At 44.3% G+C, this 24365-nt stretch overlaps 1 protein-coding gene across 1 annotated transcript in view; it reads left to right on the top strand.

Moving 5' to 3' along the window:
- Window positions 1–5884: 5884 nt before the first annotated feature.
- NTN1 (netrin 1) overlaps window positions 5885–24365 on the top strand; it is a 237321-nt gene continuing 218840 nt past the window's right edge. The window contains exon 1 of the mRNA XM_084647598.1: window positions 5885–6086. The gene's annotated coding sequence lies outside the window, so the exon portion shown is untranslated. The remainder of the gene's footprint in view (window positions 6087–24365) is intronic.

Here is a 24365-nt window from a genome sequence, read left to right as displayed (position 1 = left end):
GTCTTTGCCTCCGTGGGTCCCGCGTTTCCTGGCAGATTTCGCTAGCCTCAGAGGCTCACTGTGACCCTCCACGTAACCCTTCTTTCTTTAGAGACAAGGGTCACTGCCTACTGAGCCATTTTCATCATAAGCCAGCAAGGGAGGTGAGGAGAAGTTATCCTTCCTTGCACAGTCTCTGTTGTCTCCCAGTCTCAGTGATTAATCAGGGGGCAAAGGTGGCGGGCGGGGGGGAACCCAGGCCCACCCTCTACTCCAGGCTCCAGCCCAGGGACCCTAATAGTATCAGCTATGGTAGCTGACCTTTTAGAAACATGGCATGTACAATTCCCTGGGCTACTTCCCCCACAGCAGCCCTCAATTCCTCAAGCTCCACTTCACCCTTACCTCAGAACCTCCTTCCTTGTGCCTGATATGGTGTGTACTACTCAGCCTCTCCAACAACACAACTTCCTCCCACAGCTCCTGACATGCACCCCCACCTGACTGGCTGGGAGGCTTTTAACTAGTTTCAGCCAGCCCCTGATTGGCTTCAGGTGTCCCAATCAACCTAGCCTTCTCCCTGCCTTCTGGAAAGTTCTTAATTGGCCCCAGGTGTCTTAATTAACCTGGAGCAGCTGCCATTTCACTTATCCAGGTACCAGGGATTTGTTTAGCCTGGAGCTAATATATCTATCTCCCACTACTTTTTTTAGCCATCTGGCCTTGCCCCGTCACAGTTTCCGTTCCTTAACTTGCAGGTACTCTACAAGGGAGAGCCCACAATGAGAGGAAAATGGTGTGTCATCAACACCACTGGTAGCTCTTCCTCTGTCCGCACACATGGGGGTCTGTGTCAGGCATACAGCCTCACCCTGGAGGCTTCCACCCAGGCCCTGGTCTTGATTTGCTGGGAATGCATCCTGCATGTCCCTGCCAACAAAAGCCAGGTGGGGGATCCACCCACTGTAGGTGTCTGTTGGTAGAATCCCTCAAGAAGCAGGTAAGAGAGCTGCAGAAAGAGGTGGCTTGTCTGTGTAACAACCAGGAGCACGAGGACTTTGACAGGACACACACGTCTGGGATAGAGGATGCTAGCCAACTACAGATGACTACAGCAGCATCAGAGTAGGAAGGAGAACCAGCTGCTCTATGGGGAGAAGCTGGCTGCTGGCCAACTCATGCAGTAGATAGTGCTTCACCCCACACTCAGGTCCCCCATCCACTGTGGCCAAGAACCAGTATGATGTACTGGTGAGGAACAGACTCCAGTGGCTGAGAAGGACGAGCCACCTGCCCCCAAGGCTGGGAGGTTCATGATCACAACTCCCAAAAGGAGTAGGCCTAAGGTGCTGGGGGTTGGGAACTGCCTTCTGAGAGGGACAAAGGCATCCATCTGCCAACCTGACCTGATATCCTGGGAGGTGTGCCACCTGCTGGAGTCCGCATCCGAGATGTTATGGAAAGGTTGCCGAGGCCCATCTGTGCCTCTGACCACGAGCCCATGCTACTCAGCCACATGGGCACTAATGAGATTGCCAGGTCTATCCCTGGGCAGATCAACAGTGACTACAGGGCTCTGGGAGCAAAGGTGAAGGAGTCTGGGACACAAGTTGTGTCCTCATCCATCTTCCCAGTTCAGGGTTAGGGCCCAGGCAGGGACATGCATATCCCGGAGATGAATGCATGGCTGCACAGATGGTTTTGACAGGAGAGCTTTGGCTTCCTTGATCCTGGGATGCTGTTCCAGGAAGGACTGCTGGGAAGAAAGGGGGTCCACCTTAACAAGAAGGAAAGAGCATCTGTGGACACCGATTCACCAACCTAGTGAGCAGGACTTTAAACTAGATTCAGAGGAGGCAGCTGACAAAAGCCCATAGGTAAGCACAAAAAAGGACTAGATGTTGTGGGTGACCTGGAAAATTACAATAGGGTCACAGGAGCAACAAGAGGGAAATCAGTGGAGGAATCAGCTCAACATCGTAGATGTCTATACGCAAATAGAAGGAATATGGGGAATGAGCCGGAAGAACTGGAAGTGTTAGTACACACACTAAAATATGACTTAATTTGCATCACAGGGACTTGGTGGGATACATGTCCTACCTGGAATATTGTAATAAAGGGGTATCACTGGTTCAGGAAGGACAGACAAGATAAAAGGGGAGAAAAAAATTGCATTATGCTTCAAGAATATATACACTCATTCTGAGGTCCAGAAGGTGGTGAGAGGCAGACCTCCCTAGGTAAAGATAAAAGGGGGGGAAATGGGGGTTATGTCATGGCAGGGGTCTACTATAGACCACAAATCAGGAACGGGAGGTGGATGAGGCATTTCTAGAATAAATAGCAGAAGTATCCAAAACACAAGACTTGGTAATAATGGGAGACTTTAAAAAAGTAACATGGCAAAACCCAAAATTTCCAGTAAGTTATTGGAATTGGGGACTAACTGTTTCATAAAGTGGAGGAAGTAACCATTGGAATCGCCATTTTAGAGTGGATTCTCACCTACAGGGAGGAATTAGTTGTGAATCTGAAGCTGGAAGGCAATCTGGATTAAAGTGATCGTGAGATGATAGATTTCATGATTCTAAGGAAAGGAAGGAGTGAGGAGTAGAATAAGGACAATGAACTTAAAAAAACCCTGCTCTTCTTCTCCCCTCTCAGACCCCACCCCCTGGCCAGGCCAGTAGCCACAGCTGGGCTGTGGTAAGAGCCATGGCTGCCCAGGGAACCCAGGCTGCTGTGGGGAGACTGGACCCACCACCTGCCATGAGTGGGGCACCCTGGGCGGGAAGGCATGAACCAGGCCCTGGTCTCGGGCTGCCCAGTCTCCCACCCAGGGCAGAGGGAGGGTCCAGGGCTCCCCACAGTGGCCTCGGCTCCTTGGGCAGCCACGGCTCTTACCACAGCCCAGCTGTGGCTACTAACCCTAACCCTTTTCTTTTTGCAGATACAGACTAACACGGCTGCTACTCTGAAAACTGATCATGATGTCTTGCACTCCTAATATATGCTTAAGCTGCCCATTCGTGCCCTTAGAGATCACTGCAAGTGCTCCTATGATCACTGGAGGTGTCTTTATTCTAGTTTTCCATAATCGTTCCACTCTGTGGCAGAGTTCTTCACACTTCTTGTTCTCTTCTTGTTTCTTTTTTATATTTCTTTCTGCTGGTATGGCAATATCAGTTAACAGGGTCTGGTTTGTCTTCTTTTCTACAACAACTATGTCTGGCCTCTTTGCCTCCACCATTTGGTCTGTGACAATTGCCAGATCCCATAAAATCTTAGCCTCTTCGTTCTCTAGAGCACTTTCGATTTGGTGGTCTTAATACTGCATGGTTCATTTAAATCTGTACTTGCCATAGAGGCTCCAATGCAAACACTTGGCGACCTCACTGTGTCTGTTTATATATTCTCTCCCAGCCAGGCTCCTGCAGGTGCTGAACACATGTTCCACCATCTCTTCCTTTTTGGAACACATTCTGCAGTTCGTGGAGCAGTTCTATTGGTAAATTTTGTTTCAAATAATTAAGCCTTAAAGGACTGCTCTTATGCACTTATAATGAGGATCTCTGTTTCTCTTTTGAGGTATTCTTCTACAAGCCATTAATTTGTTAATCTTTGATCACTAATGGGTTCCATCTCTCTCCACCACTGTCCATGCATTAATTTTTGTGTAAATCTTTCAAGTCTTTCTTTGGCAATTTGCTTTCGCCTTTCTTTTACGCTTTCTTAGTCTGGGATGCATACTTGGCCATTGCTTGTTATCGCAGCCAGATGATCTTTTACTTTGGCTGATTCCTTGTACATTTTGATGTTGTAATCTTCATTGTCATTTGCTTCCTCCACAGAGAGAGAACCTTTTCCTCTGTCACATCATGAGACGCACATTCCATCCACGACTGGTTTGATATTCGTTGCTCTCTGCATTGCCAGGAGCTTTTTTGTTTGCATGTCAAATTTTTCTTCTCCTCTTGATTCCACTTGATCATTCTGGCAGTGTACCACTGTACTGGTATCACATGTATATTTATGGTTTGGATGAAATTCTTTGTGTTGAGTTTTGTCCTTAGAGTAGTTCTTATTCATCTGTAATATTCTTTCCTCACTTCTTCTTTGACTTCCTTATGTAGTAACTCCAATAATTCCCTGATTCCAAGGTATTTGGAGGGGCCATGCTCAGAAATATCTTGGATAGTATCTTTGTTAACTTATATGCCATCTTATGGTACCAATTTACCCCTCTTTACAGACACCAACACATAATTATGCCTTCTATCTTCACCAAAATTTTCTATACCTTATCTATCTCTGCATCTCCTTTTGTAATCATACATATATGTTCAGATCATCCACATATAGCAAATGGTTAACTGGTTGGTTGCTCTTTGCTGATATGATAACCACAGTTTATCTCACAGAGCATGGATGTCAATAGCAGCAGCACAACATTGGTGATAAGGAATCCCCTTGAAAGATTCTGCTTTTAATTTGGACCTCATCAATGAGAATCCCTTCCAGTTAGAATCATATGTTCCAGTTAACCATAGATTGTTGCAGAAAGGAAATGATCTTTTGATCAACCTTGTGCATTTCAATGTCACAACAATCCACAAAAGTGGGATGCTGTCCTATGCTTTTTGGTAGTCTAGCCACATCATCTCTACCTTTTTATTTTTTTGTTTTGCATCTTCTGTGATCCTTGTGTTCAGCCTGAGGCACTCTTTTGTCCTTCTCATGTTTACTATGCAGACTTTTTGTTCAGGAAGCAGCATTCCATTATGAGCTAGCACTGTCTGGATCTTCTTTGCCAGAATTGCTGGTAGAAGTTTCCACATAGTTGGTGAACGCATGATTAGTCTATAATTCACAGGATCACTGCAGCCTTCTTTCCTTTTTTGTATGAGGATGATTCTCCCTGTCACCCTCCATCTTGGGCACCCATTCTTCAAACATTTTATTAAGTTGTTCAGGTAAACAGTCATGGACTGTTGTTAGGTGTTTCAGCCAGAATCCATACACCCCATCTGGTTCAGGTGCTTTCCAAGTTTTCAGTCCTTTCAGCACCCAGCAAAACAGGACCCTGATCAGTCCGGGCTTCTAGGCACTGCCATAATACTACTAATAAAATGTAACTGTGAGCTGAAATATATTTATGTTAGTAACAACACAGACATGGTGTATGAAGGCAGCAGAGAAAATTTCTGCTAGCCAGAATTCCTTTTCTAATTTTCCCTGTTATCCCTCTTTAGATTCCTAGTGGGATCTGGAGCCTTTAAACACCTTATGTACCAAACCTTCCCTGTTTGCTAATTGCAAATGGAAATGTCAACACATTCCTGCAAATTTGCTACTGTGCAACTTCTAAGGAGTATAATTCCGCCCCCCCCCCCCACACACAGTTATTTTTCTGTCCCTGTCCCCCCATCCCCCCAGTCCAAGTTTCCAGCCTTTTCCTGCGCTTGCTAAGTTGAAAGCACTCAGCATTCCTGGTTCCTGTGAGGAGAGTTTTAAATCATGCATTCTATTCTTCCACCCATTCTCTGTGGTATTTTTGTAACCTTCGGCACTGGGCAATGCAAACCATGCCAGGTATGTTTGTGCGCTGGGAAGTTTTTGGAACAACACCCCCCCACACACACGCACACTCTCCCTCCCTCCTCCTTTATCTTTTCATTGAAAACAAAACTGGCCCAAGAGAATCAACTGGTTGATCATTTTTTGGATGTGCAAGGGTTCCCTGATTTAGCCCTTTGGAGCTCACAGAAGCATGAAATCCCTAACAGTCTCCCTCCCCAATGGCTCAGCCGAAGGCAAAATGCCACAGCAGACATGGTACAAACTTCAGCGACACAGCCTGCCCATTCAGAGCCTTGTTCCCACTCCTTAGCTCACTGTGTCTCCTTTGCAGCTCTGGGGGCTTCTCTGCAGGTAGAGGACTGCTTTGCAAGGAGGAGAGTCGGCTAGACACCACGTGGTGGGCTATTTTGGAAGAGCATCTTAAAGGGGACGTGCTCCCCAAACTCTTGATCATTCCCTGATTGTGAGACCTAAATAGCGGAATACACTAATACTTCCTCCAGCACTGGGCTGTCTCTCAGAAGGTAAGAGCCGGCTGCAGTCTGCCTGGAGGAGATCCAGTGCCTTTTATTTGATGTATAATAGGATGACAGTGCTCCTGCTTCTCGTTCTGCTTTCTCTTGTTTGACTCTCCTGTGGGCTAAACTTTGTGCGTGTGTATCTGTGTGTCCGCTCTATCGTTTTCCATACAGACTGGGGTCTAGATAATTGTTTGTATCGTTCAGGCAGAAAAAGTCCCGTGTCTTTTCGTGGGGGCTTGTTTACTATTGTGAGAAAGGAGACAAAATAAACGACGGGTTTGGAAAGTCAGGCATAAACTCCTCCTGGCCCTGGAGGACATAAAAGCAAAGCCTGGTGAATATCTGGGTCATGAGATTCAGTGTCCTTGAGTTTGAAGTTTGGTGTCTTTACCCCCTTTCTTTCAGCTCTTTTTTCCTCTCTTTTTCCTCTCTTTTTGTTGCCAAAAACAATTTATCAAACTCCTTCTAACTCCTCACCCCCACCCCACTGCTAATCGTGTTCACTAAATTATTAGTGCAAGCCGCTGTTATTTCCCTCTGACATCATTTTCCACCTGAAATCTGAAAGGTCATCGCTGCTTTATAAAAGTGTGTTGATTTCTGAGCGACAGGAAACAATAATTTAAAGCAAGTCACCAAGTGGCTGGAGGGGCCTGGGTTTTAGAGAATTCCCCCGCAATGCCGAACCAAACAGAATTCCTACCCTTTCCCCACTATCACCCCAGTCAGAATGTCCGCGTTTTCAATCTATTATCTGCATTTAAGATATTACACCGATATTTTCACACCTAAAACTGTTCCCCCTACCTCGCCGCCCCTCTTTCCAGTCCCCATCGCCTTGATTCAGCCCTTGGTAATTAATTTGGCATTTCAGAATAGCTACTGGGCTGGATAATGCCTGCATTCATCTCCCCAGCCTAATCTGAACAAAATCTGGAAGAAAAGCTTTCAGAAAGACAGAAAATGCCATTCGGTTACTGTTCAAAAGAACTGTCACTCTATAGGAATAAATCGCTCCTGATTATTTCAAACTGGGGTCTTCTTTGGATTTCCATAAAACTTACAATTACTTGGGGGAGGAAAAAAAAACTTTAAAATTATTTTTTTTTAGAGGGGAAAATTTTATCGTGTTCTCCTCCCCTAAAAATAAAAAGAAATATAGTTTGCAAACAGATGTGAAAATAATAGTTTATTGCTAAAAATAGAAGAAAAAAGCTGTAAAGAATGCAAACATTGAAAGTTATTTGACTTTTGAAATAGTGTAGATTTTATTAAAAGTTGCGATTTAAATACATTACATCGAGTTCCCCCTCCCCCCCCTTCCACTCCTTTCACCTCCGACGCACCCTGGCCTCAAATCCGAGGTGACAGGGGCAGGATCTAAAATTGAGTCCCCACAAAATGATCACAGTATCAGAGCAGTAGAACATATTCATTTGCCCTTAAACTCTGAGAGCGATCAAACTTCCATATCTCTCGGCAGGGCCGTCGTTTTCTGCACTTCATAAGCCTGGCAAAACTCCTCATTGACTTTACTGGGAGCAGAATCGGATCCCGTTAACTTCAGGAGAGTTTCCGCGGAGGCAGAACTCCCCTAGACGCCGCTTTATAATGTTCAGATTTTCAGGATTCTTTTTAATACTTTGTGTGTCGCTGTGTGTGTGGGGGGGGGTGATATAACCCCGTGTACAGGCTCCTGTGGGGAATCATATTTAGCCCTGAAACGGACCGAGCAGGCAGCAGCTCCCGTTAGAGAGAAGAAATGGACTGGAGCGAGATCAATGGGTTTTACGTTGGATCTAATTCTGGAGAGGTCTGAACCGGTACCTTTAGGAAAAGGTTCTGGAAGGCTGAGAGGCAACGGTGAAATTTAGCTCGAAGTGAGAGTTTTCGGTTTGCAACCGCCCCAAAAGCCCAGTCTGGTCTAGACAGGGGAGATTCTTTTACAGCCTCTCTCGGGTAGACATGAGCAAGGGCGGTTACCAAAAAGCCAGATGCAAGGATGGTCATGGATAAAAGGAACTCGTAGAGCTATCTTATGCTATCACCCATTGTTTCCTCCCCACAGAGGAATTTTTGCAAGGCAGATGAATGATGCGAACTTTTTCCGGGGAGCGGGAGCGGGCACAACTGGAAAAAATGCAGCAGGTTTCGCCCAGTCCCCATACCCCTGTGCAGGCAAGGGCAACAAGTGTTTGAAGGCGAGCCTGAGAAAAAGTACTCAGTTTTAAGTGCACAATTCGCTATTTCTTTCCCGAGATTCACGAGAAAGGGGGGAAGAAACCCATCGGAGGGCACGCACCATGGCCTCACGGGCTCTGCGGCAGGCGTTGCAGTTTGCTCAACTTAAAAAAAAACAAACCACCACCCAAACGGGGGCGAGATTTCAAATGATCAAATAGGGCCGTTTTGATCAATCCCCGCTTCGCGCACGGCGACAAGAAAGAGGTTAAAAGAATCCCCTCGGTTCAAAAGAAAACGCTGCCGTGACATGACAAACACTTTTCTTACGTAGTAAATTCTTCCCTTGCAAGCGATTCCACAAACACTTTCTGCTTAGCGGGCATGCCGTGTCCTCAGAGCCTTTAACGAATTAAGGAAAACATTAAATAGATCCACCGATGGAAATTCAGCCTTCTGTATCAGTCAGAATTATCTATCTATCCGCCCGATCCCTCTCTCTAGCTGACTGAATTTCCCTTTCTGAATATAAATATATATCCGTGTATTTTTAATGGTATATCCCTCTGAAAACTAATCAATTAGATCTCTCTCTCTCTATATATATATATACACAAATGAATATATATATTCATTTGCTATATGTTTTTCTCTCTGAAAGTTACTCAATGAAACCCTCTTCCCTGCATTAGCAGTTTATAATTTAAATCGCCCAAATTAAGATCCCGTCGGATTCGTTTGCATCTTGTGGTTATGTTGTTCCATAGCAACCCAACCCCAGCGTTGGGGCTTTTAAAGCCAATAGTCGCCGCCGTTTGTTTGCTGGCCGGGTTTCACGCCACCGGCCCTTTCCCCCTAGCTCTTGGCAGCGGATGGTTTCTTCACACCCGGCAGAAATCTGCGCAGGACATTAACGCTAGAGCTGCAGGGACCGGCTCCTTCTCCAGCCAACGCGCCGCGCGCCCCAGGGCGGTCCGGGGGGTGCCCTGCAGCGCGGACCAGCATTGCAAAGCCGCGGCCCGGGCTCCAAAGGCCCCGAGGGCATCAGGGATCGCGGGTTTTCTCCGAGCGGACAGCGCCAGCTTGCCCCGGCCAGGAGGCTGCTCGGAGCTCCGGCTGCGCCCGCAGCACGTGTCCACCTCCAGCCGAGCCAGGGCGCCGCGCTCCGGGGCCCTCTCGCTCAGCCCAGGCCGGCCCGAGCTCCGGGATCTCTTCCTGGGGCCTTCCCCCGGGTTGCGGGCTCCATGCGGCGCAAGGAGAGTCGCCGTTAATCCCCCTCCGCTAACCCATCTTCCCTCCCATCGACCGGCAGCCCCGTCCGCTCCTCCCCGCAGTCAGCTGGACACATGGCCCCCGTGACAGGCTTGGCCCCCAGCCCCCTCTGCGAGCCCCGGAGCCGACGGCTTTTCAGGCAGGCAGCTTCCCTCCTGGTGGGCTGCACAGCCATATGGTAGCGTAGCGCCTTGCCTGATGCTTCCTGTGTCCAGGGCCTGCTCCCTAAGGGGGGGGATCCCGCAGCCTTAAAGGGGAGAGGAAACGTGGGGACAAAAGGGGTCTCGTGATGGTAGTGAGGCATCTTAAAGTTTCTGTGTGAATATACCAACACAATAGATTCTGCTTTTATTGTGTCCTATACTGCCGCTGCTGCAGTTTCTTCTTCTTCTAGACTTCTTTTTATAACAAATTGATTGCAAAGAAAAAGGAATTTATGAATCTCAGCTGGGAAAATATTTTATCTTAGTAATCAGTGATAATATGTTGCTACCTGCTGCCTGTGTTGCTGATTAGTGATTTAATTTGACATTAGCCCATTGAAAAATATTTCAGCGCAAGGTTAATTTGACATTATATTAATTAATAAATAACAGTTAATAACCATGAGCTGATATATCCTCAGGAGGTTTAATGTCCATTTAAAGTGCTGCCATGTATGTCACCAGGCTCACAGACATGTTGCATGTAGTTATATCTTATCCTTGATTATAATGATGATGGTGATAATAAGCATTTCCCATCTGAGATTCATCAATTCCTTTTTCTTTTTGATCAGGGCTTGACGACTGAGATTAGAACATAACCATATGCAGTCAGAACAGCAACAACTCTTATTTCATTCCGCAGTTCCAGACCCAATATCACTGGCTTATGTAGGACGCCTTCTCCCTAGTATTCCTTTTTCTTTCAGGAAAGCACATAAAAGAACAGGTGAAGGACTATTTAGATAATTAGATGTATTCATGTTGGCAGACTTTAACAGCTCAGAGAACTGGTAGGTAAGGTCCCATGGGAAGAAAATCGAAGGGAAAAAGCAGTTCAGGCGAACTGGCAGTTTCTCAAAGAGACCATATTTAAGGCATAATGGAAAGCTATCCCAGTGCAAAGCAAAGAAAGGAAGAACAGTAAGGGTGTGTCTCCACTGCAATTAGACACCTGCAGCTAGCCCATGCCAGCTGAGTCTGGCTTGCAGGATTCTGGCTAAGGGGCACCACAATTAAAGAGCCCCTTAGCCCGAGCCCTATGCGCCTGAGTCAGCTGGCTTGGGCCAGCCACGGGTTTTTAACTGCAGTGTAGACAGAGCCTAAGAGGCCAATATGCTTACATCAAGAACTTTTTAATGACCTGAAAATCAAAAAGAAGTCCTACAAAAAGTGAAAACATGGACACATTACTAAGCATGAGTACAAAAAAAATAGTTCAAGCATATGTGGGACAAAAGCAGAAAGGCTAAGGTACAAAATGAGTTACAAGTAGCAAGGGATATAAAAGGCAATACAAAGAGGTTCTATAAATGCATTACGAGCAAGAGAAAGATGAAGGCTGGTGTAGATCCACTACTTAGTGGGGAAGAACAGCTAATAATGGATGACATTGAGAAAGCTGAGGTGTTTAATTCCTATTTTGATTGGGGGAAAAAAGGTTAATGGTGACCAGATACTCAACACAATATTAACAACACAGGTGAAGGAACACAAGCCAGAATAGGTTAAAGAGTTTAGATAAGTTAGATGTATTCAAGTCGGCAGGGTCTGATGATATTAACCCTAGGGTTCTTAAGGAACTAAGCAAAGAAATCTTGAAACTATTAGTAGTTGTCTTTGAGAACTCCTGGAAGACGGGTGAGGTCCTAGAGGACTGGAGAAGGGCAAACATAGCATCTGTCTTTAAAAAGGAGAACAAAGAGGACCTCAGGAATTATAGACCAGTCAGCGTAACTTTAATACCTAGAAAGGTACTGGAAAAATACTATTAAATATTCAATTTGTAAGCACTTAGAGGAAAATAGGGTAGTAAGCAATAACCAACATGGATGTGTCAAGAACAAATCATGCCAAACCAAGCTAATTTCTTTCTTTTACAAGGTTACGGGCCCAGTGAACAGGGGAAAGCAGTAGATGTGCTATGTCTTGATTTGTATGTCCCATATGACATTCTCATAAGCAAACTAGGGAATGTGGTCTAGATCAGGGGTTCTCAAACTGGGAGTCATGACCCCTCAGGGAGGTCGTGAGCTGTCAGCCTCCACCCCAAGCCCTGCTTTGCCTCCAGCATTTATAATAGTGCTAAATATAAAAAAGGTGGTTTTAATTTATGGGGGTGGGGGTCGCAGTCAGAGGCTTGCTGGGTGAAAGGGGTCACCACTACAAAAGTTTGAGAACCACTGGTCTAGATGAAATTATTATAAGGTGGGTACACAGCTGGCCAAAAACCATGGTCAGTGGTTCACTATCAAACACTGAGGGTGTATCTTGTGGGGACCTGCAAGGGCCTGCCCTGGGTCTGCTATTATTCAACATTTTCTTGAATGACTTGGATATTGGAGTGGAGAGTATTGCTTATAAAATTTGCAAATGAGACCAAGCTGGGAGGGGCTGCAAGCTCTTTGGGGGACAGGGTTAGAAACAAAAAGATGTTGACAAATTGGAAAATTGGTCTGAAAGCAATAAAAATGAAATTCAGTAAAAACAAGTGCAAAGTACTACCCTTGAGAAGGAAAAATCAAAGGCAGAACTCCAAAATGGGGAATAACTGCTGAAAAGGATCGGGAGGTTATAGTATATCATAAATTAAATAGGAGCCAACAATATGATACAGTTGCAAAAAACTCTAATACACTGGGGTCAATTAACTGATAGTGCTGTACATAAGACACATGAAGTAATTGTCCCTCTCTATTTGGCACTGTTGAGGCCTCAGCTGGAGTACTGTGTCCAGTTTGGGGCATCATACTTTAGGCAAGATGTGGAAAAATTGGAGAGAGTCCAGAGGAGGGCAACAGAAATGATAAAAGGTTTTGAAAACCTGACGTATGGAGAAAGGTTAAAATAAGTGGTCATGTTTATCCTTGAGAAAAGAAGACTGAGATGGGACCTGATAACAGTCTTCAAATATGCTAAAGGGGCTGTTCTAAAGAGGAAGGTGATCAATTGTTCTCCATGTCCACTGAAGGTAGGTTAAAAAGTAAAGCGCTTAATCTGCAGCAAGGGAGATGTAGGGTAGATATTAGGGAAAAACTTTCTAACAATAAGGTTTATTAAGCTCTGGAATAGACTTCCAAGGGAGATTGTGGGGTCACTGGGGGTTTTTAACAAGAGGTTGGACAAACACCTGTCAGGCATGGCCTAAGTTTACTCGGTTCTGTCCTCAGCACAGGGGGCTGGACTAGATGATCTCTCAAGGTCCCTTCGTGCCCTACGTTTCTATCATTCTATAATTTAAGATTAGGGAGTGACACTGAAGCCCTAGCAAATTTCAATTATTCATTGGCACTGGAGTCTTTGTATGCCATGGGGTATCTCTGTAGAGACTGCAGCTTTGTTTTTGCCATTTAAACTCATTATTTTGGATACTGAATTGGCGTTACAGATTCACAGAGTATAAACCCAGAAGGGACCATTGTGATCATCTCTAGATCATTTTAAAAAAAACCTGGCTAGTGGACACATCATGCCCCAAGCAACATACATGGCTGGAGATTTCTCTCCTTGTGAGTTAAATCTGAGCATTTTATATGTTGAATGTGTGTGCACGCACCTTATTAAAAGGCCCAATCCCGCTCAGCCTTACTCATTCAAAATAGTCAATGAAATGGGAGTTTTATATATGTAAGGAAATGTTACTCCTATTTATCACCTCTCCAATCTGATCAGTGTAGTCTGTGCTGCTCTGTACTCCAATGTCAAGCTAGTTCCTGCCCCAGAGATCTTAAAATCTAGAAGGAATGGGTAAAAATATAGGACTTGGCCCGGAGAAGTGCACAAGTCTCGTTTGAAAGCCTAAGTGGAGGTCTGAATTTAAAGGGCCCAGAGCTGGGGCTGAAGACCCTAGTGAGGGCAGATAGGTTTGTTGCAGTTTTGCTACCCCTGAAGGGATTCACTTTGATTGTATGACCCGGCTATGCCACTCCTGTCAAGAACAAATGGATATAAACTGGCCACCAGGAAGTTTAGACTTGAAATTAGACGAAGGTTTCTAACCATCAGAGGAGTGAAGTTTTGGAATAGCCTTCCAAGGGAAGCAGTGGGGGCAAAAGATCTATCTGGCTTTAAGATTAAACTTCATAAGTTTATGGAGGAGATGGTATGATGGGATAACATGGTTTTGGTAATTAAATATTCATGGTAAATAGGTCCAATGGCCAGTGATGGGATATTAGATGGGGTGGGATCTGAGTTACCCAGGAAAGAATTTTCTGTAGTATCTGGCTGGTGACTCTTGCCCATATGCTCAGGGTTTAGCTGATTGCCATATCTGGGGTCGGGAAGGAATTTTCCTCCAGGGCGGATTGGAAGAGGCCCTGGAGGTTTTTCGCCTTCCTCTGTATCATGGGGCACAGGTCACTTGCTGGAGGATTCTCTGCTCCTTGAAGTCTTCAAACCACAATTTGAAGACTTCAGTAGCTCAGACGTAGGTGAGAGGTTTTTCGCAGGGGTGGGTGGATGAAATTCTGTGGCCTGCGTTGTGCAGGAGGTCATAATGGTCCCTTCTGACCTTAGTATCTATGAATCTATAAGTGAGGCTGATAACCTACAGGGGTGCCGGGAGCAGGAAAAGGCCTGTAATACTGCATGCAGCCGCCAGAGGCATTCAAGAAGTGAATGCACCCAATAATATATAATAGGAGACTCTTACTAATTCAGACTAATGACAAGACTGTTACAAATTATTGACTACTGTGAATTACCAAGCAAGTTAGCAAATACTGTAAAAATCAAGACTAATGCATCACCAGATGTACTTTTTCCACTTATTTTGACAATTGTTCAGCATGGTTTATGGCCATCCACTATAAGGCCCTTATAAGCATAGTACAGTATATTGTAAAAATAACAAAATTTTAGAAGTATGAGCCCTCACTGCTATGGCACCTCTACTAGTAAATCTTTATTGACAGATGTTTAGAGACTGCCTGGGTTTTTTTGTAAGGATCATAAAGTGTGTGGATTAGAGAAATGCATCTGAGAAAGGTTCTACAAGGTGAGTATCAAATTTTCAGTTAATGAAACCTAGTATATAAGAACAGCAATTAATTGCATTCCGTTTTGGGGTAATTATGGCTCCATTCAGCAAGGTATTTAAACACATACCTAACTTTAAGCATGTGAGTAATTCCATTGATTTTACTGCGACTACTCACATGCTTAAAGTTAGGCATGTGCTTAACTACTTTGCTGAACTAGGGCCTATAAATGCCCACCTTATATCAAAGTCAAAGTTTGCTTCAAGCTACAGATGGTTCACGAGGCTGACACAGGTGCATCAGTGTCCATAGCCATCGACACACAAGGGAGTGTTTTGGCCAGCATCACATCTGACCACCTCTCGTGTCTCTAACCTAATGGATCAGGCACTTGTTTTGCAGCTGGGTGAACTGGAGAAAGCCTTTGAGTGTGAGATCGTCCAACTCACAACTGTAGTCAAGAACCTTAACAACTCAGCCACCGCTCCTCAATCTATATAGTAAAGTCAGGATGGGCAGAATTCGATATTTTTTTATATAACTTTGATGGATCGTGTCTATTTTCACTTTTAAGCATTTTTAACATTTTTATCAATTTAATTTTCATAGTTGTGCGAAATTATGGGTTTTACCATTCTTATTTTATGACACTAGATGCTGAGATTCAAAATGTTAAAGTTTTATAACTGCTAAAACACTAATTTGTCAACATCATACATCAAAATACACAAAGTAAATGGCCTTAAATCAAACCCTAATCAATTCTCAAGCAGCACTTTTCTTACTTTGCCTATCTGTAAATTTCAATTATTATGGATGGAAATATTTTTTCATCAGTGTGTGTGCATGGTGAAGTCAATCGACATTTACAGATAAAAACTGAATCCTTCCAAGCCTAAGTACAGTGTTAACCAAATAACTATGCATACACACCAGGCATTCTTCACACATCCTTGTTCATGTAAGTATAAAACAAAACCAGTGCACCATGAGGGTGGAGAATCCTGATTTCAAACTGTGTAGGGAAGCAGCTTGAGAACCATACAAAACTAAACACTGCCTGTCACTATGGGCCTCATTCTGATTCCTTGACTCAGGCACCGATCCTACAGAGACTTGCACATGTGCTCAATGTTTTGCACTGGGAGTAGCCCCATTAATATCAATAGCACTACTCACAATGTGTAAAACTAAGCATGTGCATAAGTTTCTGCAGGATCTGGACCTTAGGCATTGATGGAGAGCATGGAGATCAGGTCCAGCATCGCAGACTAGATCTTCATTGAAATCAATCATAAAGCTCTCATTGATTCCAGTGCAAGCAGTACAGGTACCAAATGAGCAAACAGGTCATAATTCTCTGCACAGACCAGTCCAAGGGGTAGACAAAGATGCTGCCACAGGGGAATGCACCTTTTCACTAAGAAGTTGAAAGCAGCAAATAAACCATATCTCCTTGCACAAAGGGCTTTCAACTTGAGAACTCTTACAAGCTGGCACCCTTCCTGTACCATTGCAATGGGCTCATCAGCCTGCTGCTCACATATGACCTGGCCACTTTAACATCTGTCTACAACTGTAGCAGCAGGGCAGGCTGATGTGTGGATGGAAATACGTTTTTGCAGGTTAGCTGCTTTTTAGGGTGGGACCTAGACTGGGGAAAAGAGAAAATCATGCCACAGTGTCATGGATTTCCATGTTTTACAGGAAGATTATTTTCAAAATGCTGAGGCAATTAAAATGATAATATGATTTGGTTACTATGGCTCCAATTCAGCAAAGTATTTAGCACTTGTTCATTTTAAGCATGTGAGTAGTCCCATTGGAGTGAGCGGGACTGACTTGCTTAAAGTCAGCCAAGTGCTTATCTACTTTGTTAAATTCTTCTTCTTCCTTGAGTTAGTCCCATCAAATGGGGTCTACTCTGCGAGCCCTCTCCCTCCAAAGTGCTCTGCTCAGAAACGTATCCTCTATGGCACTACATGCTAATGTATCTGCCTTTATGACATCCCACCACTTCTTCTGGGGACGGCCTCTCTGACTTTTTCCTTCAGAGTTGGACTTTCCTTCTGTCTATTGGACTTTCTTATCCACTTAGTTGTCAGGACTGAGCTTTCCATGACTGACCATCTGAGCCTGCCCTCTCTCATTTTTTCAGTTGTGGGTGTTACTTTGATCATGTCTCTAATACACACATTCCTCGCATGGTCTTTCTTGCTTGCACGACTCATCCTTCTCAATTGTTGCGTTTCTGTGGAACAGATCTTTTGCTCACATTTCTTCTTTGTTGCCCAGCACTCAGCACCATACATTAAAACTGAACAGACCACTGTTTTCTAGACTTTCTTTTTTAATCTTAATGGTATCTTCCTGTCATGTAGCACACCACTTATCTCTCTCCATTTGAGCCAGGAATTTTTTATCCCAGCTCTAATTTCATCCTCCATTTTCCTGGATTCTGGAACCCAGATACCTCAAACTGCGTTTTCAGTATTGTTTGCACATCTAATTTCAAGGATAATTCTTCAGTGTTCACAATATTGAAATTACATATCATAATACTCTGTTTTTCCTTTGCGTATTTTGAGCCCATGTCTCTCCAACACATTTCTCCATTTATCAAGATCCTCTTTGAAACTATATTTTCCCTCACTGCATAGAATGACAGCATCTGCAAACAGCATGTACCAAGCTGCCTCCATCCATACGTTGCTTGCGTGGGTATTCAGAACAAGGATAAACCAGAAAGGGCTTGGTGCTGATCTCTGGTGCACTCTGACCTTTTACCCATAGTTCATCTGTTTCACCACCAGAGGTTCTGACTATTAATGTTGCACCTATATACATGGCTTGAAAGAGCCACACATAAAGTTCTGGTACCATTTTCTCCCTCAGACCCCACCATATGAGTTCTCTTGAAACCTGGTCAAAGACCTTTTCCAGATCAACCAACACCATGTGAATATTTTTCCTTTTCTCGCTAATTTTTTCTACTAGCTGCCTCAGGGCAAAAACAGCATCTATTGTCAACCTTCCTTCCTGGCATGAAGCCATATTGATTTGCACTAATATTTACTTCCCTTCTTGGTCTCTTATAGATGACTCTCTTCCACAATTTCATTGCATGACTCATCAGCTTTATACGTCTATAATTTGTACCATTGCCAGCAGCATCACCTTTTTCCTTGTATATTGGCTCCAAGATACTTTTCCTTGACACATTTGGTATCTTTTCCCACCTCATGATTGAATTGAACAGGGATCTCAGGAGATGGATGCCTTCTATTCCAAGCTTTTTCTTAGGGATTCCATCTGAGCTTAGGACCTTATTATTTTTCATTTTCTTTCACAGCGTTTGCCACTTTATCTGGCGTGATAGGCTCCACTAGATCTAAATTAATCACTTTGAAGTTGCATTGCTCTCCTGGGTTTTCTTCATTTAAAAGCAGTTCAGAATACCTTTTCCATTGATCTTTTATACGACTCATCAGTCAACACAATACCAGTTTCATCTTTGATGAACTTTACTTCCTTTATATATTTAGTACTTCTGTCCCATGCTTTCACCAGTCTATATGCATCTTTTTCCCCTTTCTTTCTTCCAAGTCTAGCATAAAGTTCTTCAAAGACCTTTGCTTTCTCAACTACATTCCTGGCCAATTTCTTCACTGCCTTGTATTCCCCCAGGTCTCCTTTGCTCCTACTCCTTTGCCAGAGTTTAAACTTTTTTCTCTTATCTTTTATCACTTCTTGTACTTTTTCACTCCACCACCAAGTTTATTTTTTAATAAAGGTTTTTCCTTTTGATTCACCCACTATTTGTTTAGCACTTTCCAATATATTTGTTGCCATAAAATTCCCAAATTTATCCATTCCTTCCTCATGTGTTGCTGACCTCATCTTCTCCATAATCAACTCCCTAAAGTCCTTCTCAGCCTGTAGTGTTTGCCACCTTATCTGTGGTGTTACCCCCTTTGATATTCTCTGTGTCTTCATTTGAAGAAACATATCTAAGATGAGAGGTCTATGTTGACTTATAAGTCTCCCCTGCAGTCACTTTGCAGTCTTTTATATCTTTTATTTTCCTACGTTGTTAAACTGTGGCCTAAAATTAATATCCTTCCTTTCTAGAGCCAGGCTGCCTTTGTGCTAAAAATTCAACTGAAACCACTTCAGTCTTCAAAGTAGCTTTTTAATAAAAGTAAAGGTGGTTTCCACCAAAAAGCCATAGCAAATTTTCCTCATCAAAATTTTGAAATGTTCAGTAATTTCTGACCGATACTAGAGCTGGCAAAAAAAAATGAAGGAAATTATCAGTGAAATAGTTCATTGAATTCCCCCCTCCTCATTTTTGTTGAAACCTGTAAATTTGTGAACAGCTCTATTTCCAATACACAGTCTTGTTGCAGGTTTAGTCTGAGATTTCCAAAGCCACCCAAGAGATTTAGATGCCCAGTTCCCATTTAAATTAATGGGAACTAAGTGTACAAATCCTTTATGCTGTTTTGAAATTCCCAGCCCTTCAGAGTTGCTATTTCATAATCTCCAAAGCTAGAAACAAGTGCTGTATCCCATTAGAAAGGGGCAGCCCCAGCTCATCTGTAAAATCAAGGACCCATTTCTAACCCCAGCATTTCATGAGATATATTAGCCCATATTGGATGGATGAGTATTACCAGATGTGCAAATGTAATGTAGTCTGTAGTGGTCCCTCACTGTCAGGCTTGGAGGTAGGCCACTCTGCCTTATCGCATCAGACAGCAAACAGCCAATTGATGCTCTAGAGGCTCCGGCTCTCTGGGTGGGGCCAAGCAGTCTCTAGCCCAAGCCTCTTGGCAGGGGCAGACAGCAATTCACCATTTATAGCTCTGGCCCTCTGAGCGGGGCAGAGACAGGAGCAGTCTTTTGCCAAAGGCCTCCTGGCTGGGGCAGACAGCAAGTACTAGTCTGGGGCTCTGACCCTCTGGGCGGGGTAGAGCAGCAAGCAGTCTTTAGCATCAGCCTTCGGGCTGGAGCAGACAGCAATCACAGTCTAGGGGCCCACAGCCTCCTGGTTGGGGCAGGCCACAGACAAGGCACAGGTCTTCCAGCCTGGGGTGAGTAGGCAGCCAACCTGGGGGTGGGGTAGGTGGCAGGGAGTCCCAGCCCAGGGCCCTAACAGTGGAGGGTGGGTCCCACCGAAACACACTGATTTGTACTGCGACAGCACAAACCTGACTAACATCTGGTTCTCCTGGGCTACTTCCTACTGCAGTCCGTTGGCACGGCTTCATGGGCCACACACCCTTAGTGGCTTCTGGGCAGATGGCTGATGGCAGTCCCAGTAACTCCTCTTGTCCGGTGGCAGGGTGTGGGGCGGCTCGGGGCCTAGTCTGGAGTCCTGCAGAGGGCTTGAGATGTCTGCCTCGTTCCCTAAGTTGGCCCCAACTGAGCTGTGGGGACCTCTCTATACTTCCTGTCCTGCCTGTGCACTTCGGCAGGGGCGGGGCTGGTTCGGTTCCACCCACCAGGGCTGTGTAGTGGTCCCTCACTGTCAGGCTTGGAGGGAGGCCACTCTGACTCACTACACAGTCCATTCTGGCTTTGGATAGGACATCCCACATTTGGGAGAAGCTGACTTTGTGTGGCATAAGTTAGGCGCCCGCCTCGCTCCGCACCAAATGGAGGAGGAGATGGTGGTAGTGGTGTCAGTGCTCATCTTATAACTTTTAGCCCCGTGGTTCAAGCACTCCTCTCAGTGTGTGAGATTCAAGTTGAATTCCCCCCTTTCTGTCAGAAGGGGAGAGAGACTTTGGACAAGGGTCTCCGTCAAGCATTCTCTAGCTACTCAGCTGCGGGATATTGCGATGTGGGGATTCCTCAGTCTCTCCTGTTGAAGCTGTTGCACCGTGAATGCATAATGAAAGAGTGGCTGGAGCAGGGGGCTGATCTCAGACACTCTCACCCAGTGACTATTCCACTGTGGATAAATACTAAAATAGTCACTGGGCCCAAGAGAGACATAATGGGTAATCCAGTGGTTATGAGACCACCTGGGAGATGGAAGACCCCACAGCCAGCCTCCCTGCTTCAATTTTTCATTATTTATCCTCAGTACAATGACTTCAACAGAAGAGAGTGAGGGAGCCACACATCAGTATATCCTATAGACCAGCGTTGGCGCACTCTTCCTCTTCAGCATAGCGGGGAGACCTGAACCTGGGTCTCCCACATCCCAGGGGAGTGCTCTAAGCACTGGGCTGAAAATTATAAGGTGGGCAACTCTTCCTCCTCCTGGGTTTTGAATGGAACCCAATCTAGTAAGCAGCTTCTCTCCATGCCTACGGGGTCAGGCCCTGCAAGCAACTTAAGCAGCTGAACTCCTATCTTTCCCCCAGTTTGTGAATTGCTCTAGGGGTCAGGTGGGAGATAGGTGCCCGGACAACCACAGGGAGGCAGCAGTGCACAGGTCCAGGGGCAGAATCCTAGGTGCAGAGGGAATTTTTACTCTGAAAAACTTGGGTGCTGAATGAGTTTAGGCACCTGCAGGGTTCAGCGGGAATTCTGCGGGTAACAATGGGTCCCAAACTGGGACTTGTGCACTTAAGTCTGAGGTCTAGGATCCTAAATACTCTTGTGGATCCCACCCTAGGCACTGAGGCCAGATCCTAAAAGCTATTTAGATATCTAGCTCCCACTGAATGGGAGTTAGGTGTCTAAATACCTTTACAATGTGAGCCTCATATACTGTGATGAACAGTGGTATAAAATCCTAAAATGGATACTTGGACAGCTTGTGTGTCACACGGTTGTTTCCGGACTCTAAATCACATTAAAAGAAACTGAAAATACATTAAATCCTTTCTTGATAAGACATTTCCATGAAACTCGTTTCTGTAGTTGCCACAGGGCTGTTGTGTGATGGTGAATTGGCGGGGAAAGTGTCTATGAGGCAATCTCTTTTAGGATGTGGTACCCTCTGAAAACATTTGAGAAGCCCGGGATTCATAGGCAGAGTGAAGAGGAAGGAGTCACAGGTAAATGGTAGATGCAGTTTGTCAGATGGCTGTCACCACTGCATATGCATAAGGGAGGGTCGTTAACCATTGGAACAATTTGCCAATGGTCATGGTGCATTCTCTGTCACTGGAGATTTTAAATCAAGACTGGGTTTTGTTTTTTGTTAAAGATACAGTCTGGTTCAAAAGGAATTATTCCAGAATTATCTATGGCCTGTGTGATGCAGGAGGTCAGACTAGATGACCACAGTGGTCACTTCTGGCCTTGGAATCAATGAATCTATGCATCTAGGAAGTACTGTTTTAGGTGCCTTTGGTTAACAATGAATTGCGGCCCAGTGTATATAAGTCTATAGTTGTAAAATAACCATATCTAAACATTTTCTACCTTGTTTTGTCACTTCTAACCACCACTGGGAGATGGAAGACCCCACCCCCTGGAGAGTCAAAAGCCTTCCTTGAATCCTGGGAGCTATTTAATTTTTAAAAAATCCCACAAGAAGGAAAAAACAACCAAAATGTCATTTATGTATTCAGACACTCCAAAGCATCCTGTTTCCCATATTATTCCTCCTTCTTGGGGCACCAGATGCTGCAACTAAAAACTCAGATTGTTCCCAAATGAGCTAAGCAAATAATTGATTTTTTGGTTCAGAAGGTGAAATAAAAAAATCTGTTCATTTTGAAAAAAACTGATTTTGCCCTGTTTTTTCTGATTGAAATGAAAAACCAAAAACCAAAAAACAACAGGGTGAATGGATCAAAATAAAACATTCTGATTGTCGATTTGAAATGATATTGTGAAAAGAAATGTGCAATCAAAATGACACTTTTCATTCTGAAAATATCATTTTGAATTAACACTTCATTTTGAAATTCATTTTGATTTTTTTTTTTCAAAATGAATCATTTTGATATTTCAAAAATTGTTGTTGTCAGGGAGGGTTTTCAGCCACAACTGTTTGCTGAGTTTGGCCCAAATTCATGAATAGCTGCAGTGCCCTCAGAATGCTTTTTTCAGCACATTTACTATTCACCAAAAAATCTTCACCCAGCTCTATTCCCAGCCCACTAAGAGGAAAAGGTCAAAATGGTGCCATGTAAACAAAGTGTACAGTGGGTTAGATCTGGATACGTTATTTATCCTTGCTCCTCACTGGTGACCCTCCATAACCCAGAAGTGGATCTCCCTCCTCTGCCACTGGTGGGTTATTAGGCCATCTGATGAGAATAATGTGTCACTCCATTCTGGGTGAAATCTTGGCCCTATTGATGTCAGTGAACATTTTGCCATTGACTACAGTAGGGCCAAGATTTCATCCGATATTTTCTTCTGAGCAAGAGACTCCCACATATGTCTTGGATTTCCAAAGAGCAGATGAAATTAACAGGGATTTGGCCACCCAACTCCTTTAAAACCCCAGCCATAAAGCATGTATTAGCAGGTACTCACAAACTCACTTGTCTGTGTACACTGCTATAAACACAGACACCCCATTCTCAGCCCAGCCATAGCGGCTGGATTAAGCCTGCCTCTCTCTTTCACTGCACTTTATTATTATATATTGTTTTCCCTCTTCCAAAAGGGTTCCCCTAATTGTGCATGTTATTTGTATCAGTTGATTGTGGGGCTGGTCATGGAGCACTGAGTAATTCATAGTGTTTGGACAAGACAAACATTGTTCTGTCCCTAAGCAAACCTCCAGGAAGGTCAGCCCAGTTCATCCCATTGCTGTGGAGAGCTAAAAGTATCCAGATGATGTGAAAATCAGACCCTTTTCATGGAGAGGAGGGGGAAAAACAAGCATGCAAGCACACATCAACAAGTCCTGACATTCCCACATTCTGCTCCTTTCCATTCACCTCCCATTGTTTTACCAGCACAAAGTTGTCCCAAAGCCTTTGTCAGGCTATATTTAAATAATGAACTGGGATTCCCTCTGGAAACCAGGGCAGAGATACAGGCAGTCAAGTCATGCATTTTGCCATCTGATTCAGGAGGAATATTCAGTAGCAGAAGAGAAATAGTTGTCTTCAGCCAAATGTGACACACTGTACCTTATGGCACCTTAGAGACTAACAAATTTATTTGGGCATAAGCTTTCCTGGGCTAAAACCCACTTCATCAGATGCATGGAGTGAAAAATACAGTAGGCATCTGATGAAGTGGTTTATAGCCCCAAATAAATGTGTTAGTCTCTAAGGTGCCACAAGGACTCCTTGCTGTTTTTGCTCATACAGACTAAGGGCTACCCCTCTGATACTGTACCTTGTCCTTGTTCATGGCTGTCAGCTTGGCGCTGTATTCCTGTGGGTTTGGTTTGAAGGAGGCAAAAGGAGAGCGTTAATCATTCATGTCAAATGGTTTGTTTCATGGATCAGGTTCATAAACAACCATTTTTCAAACAACAGCAACTTGATCTGGAGTAGTTTAGCTAGAAACATATGCTACAGTTGAAGACAACTGAAGAAATACTTGCTGTGAGTTGTCTGGCCTAAGAAATCCCTCGCTGGGCATTTAAAAGACGAGCTGTAGTATAATGAATAGGAATGTGTTATGCAAAGGTCTCCCATTTACAGTGTTTGCTACAGAGGAAGTAGAAGTTAGAATCCGCCGTCCCTACTGATACCCCACCCGGCAGATTT

Source organism: Lepidochelys olivacea, assembly GCF_965140295.1.
Source record: "Lepidochelys olivacea isolate rLepOli2 genome assembly, chromosome: 14".
Lineage (NCBI taxonomy): Eukaryota > Metazoa > Chordata > Testudines > Cheloniidae > Lepidochelys > Lepidochelys olivacea.
The sequence above is the reverse complement of the archived record's forward strand: the minus strand, read 5'-3'. Positions and strand labels throughout refer to the sequence as shown.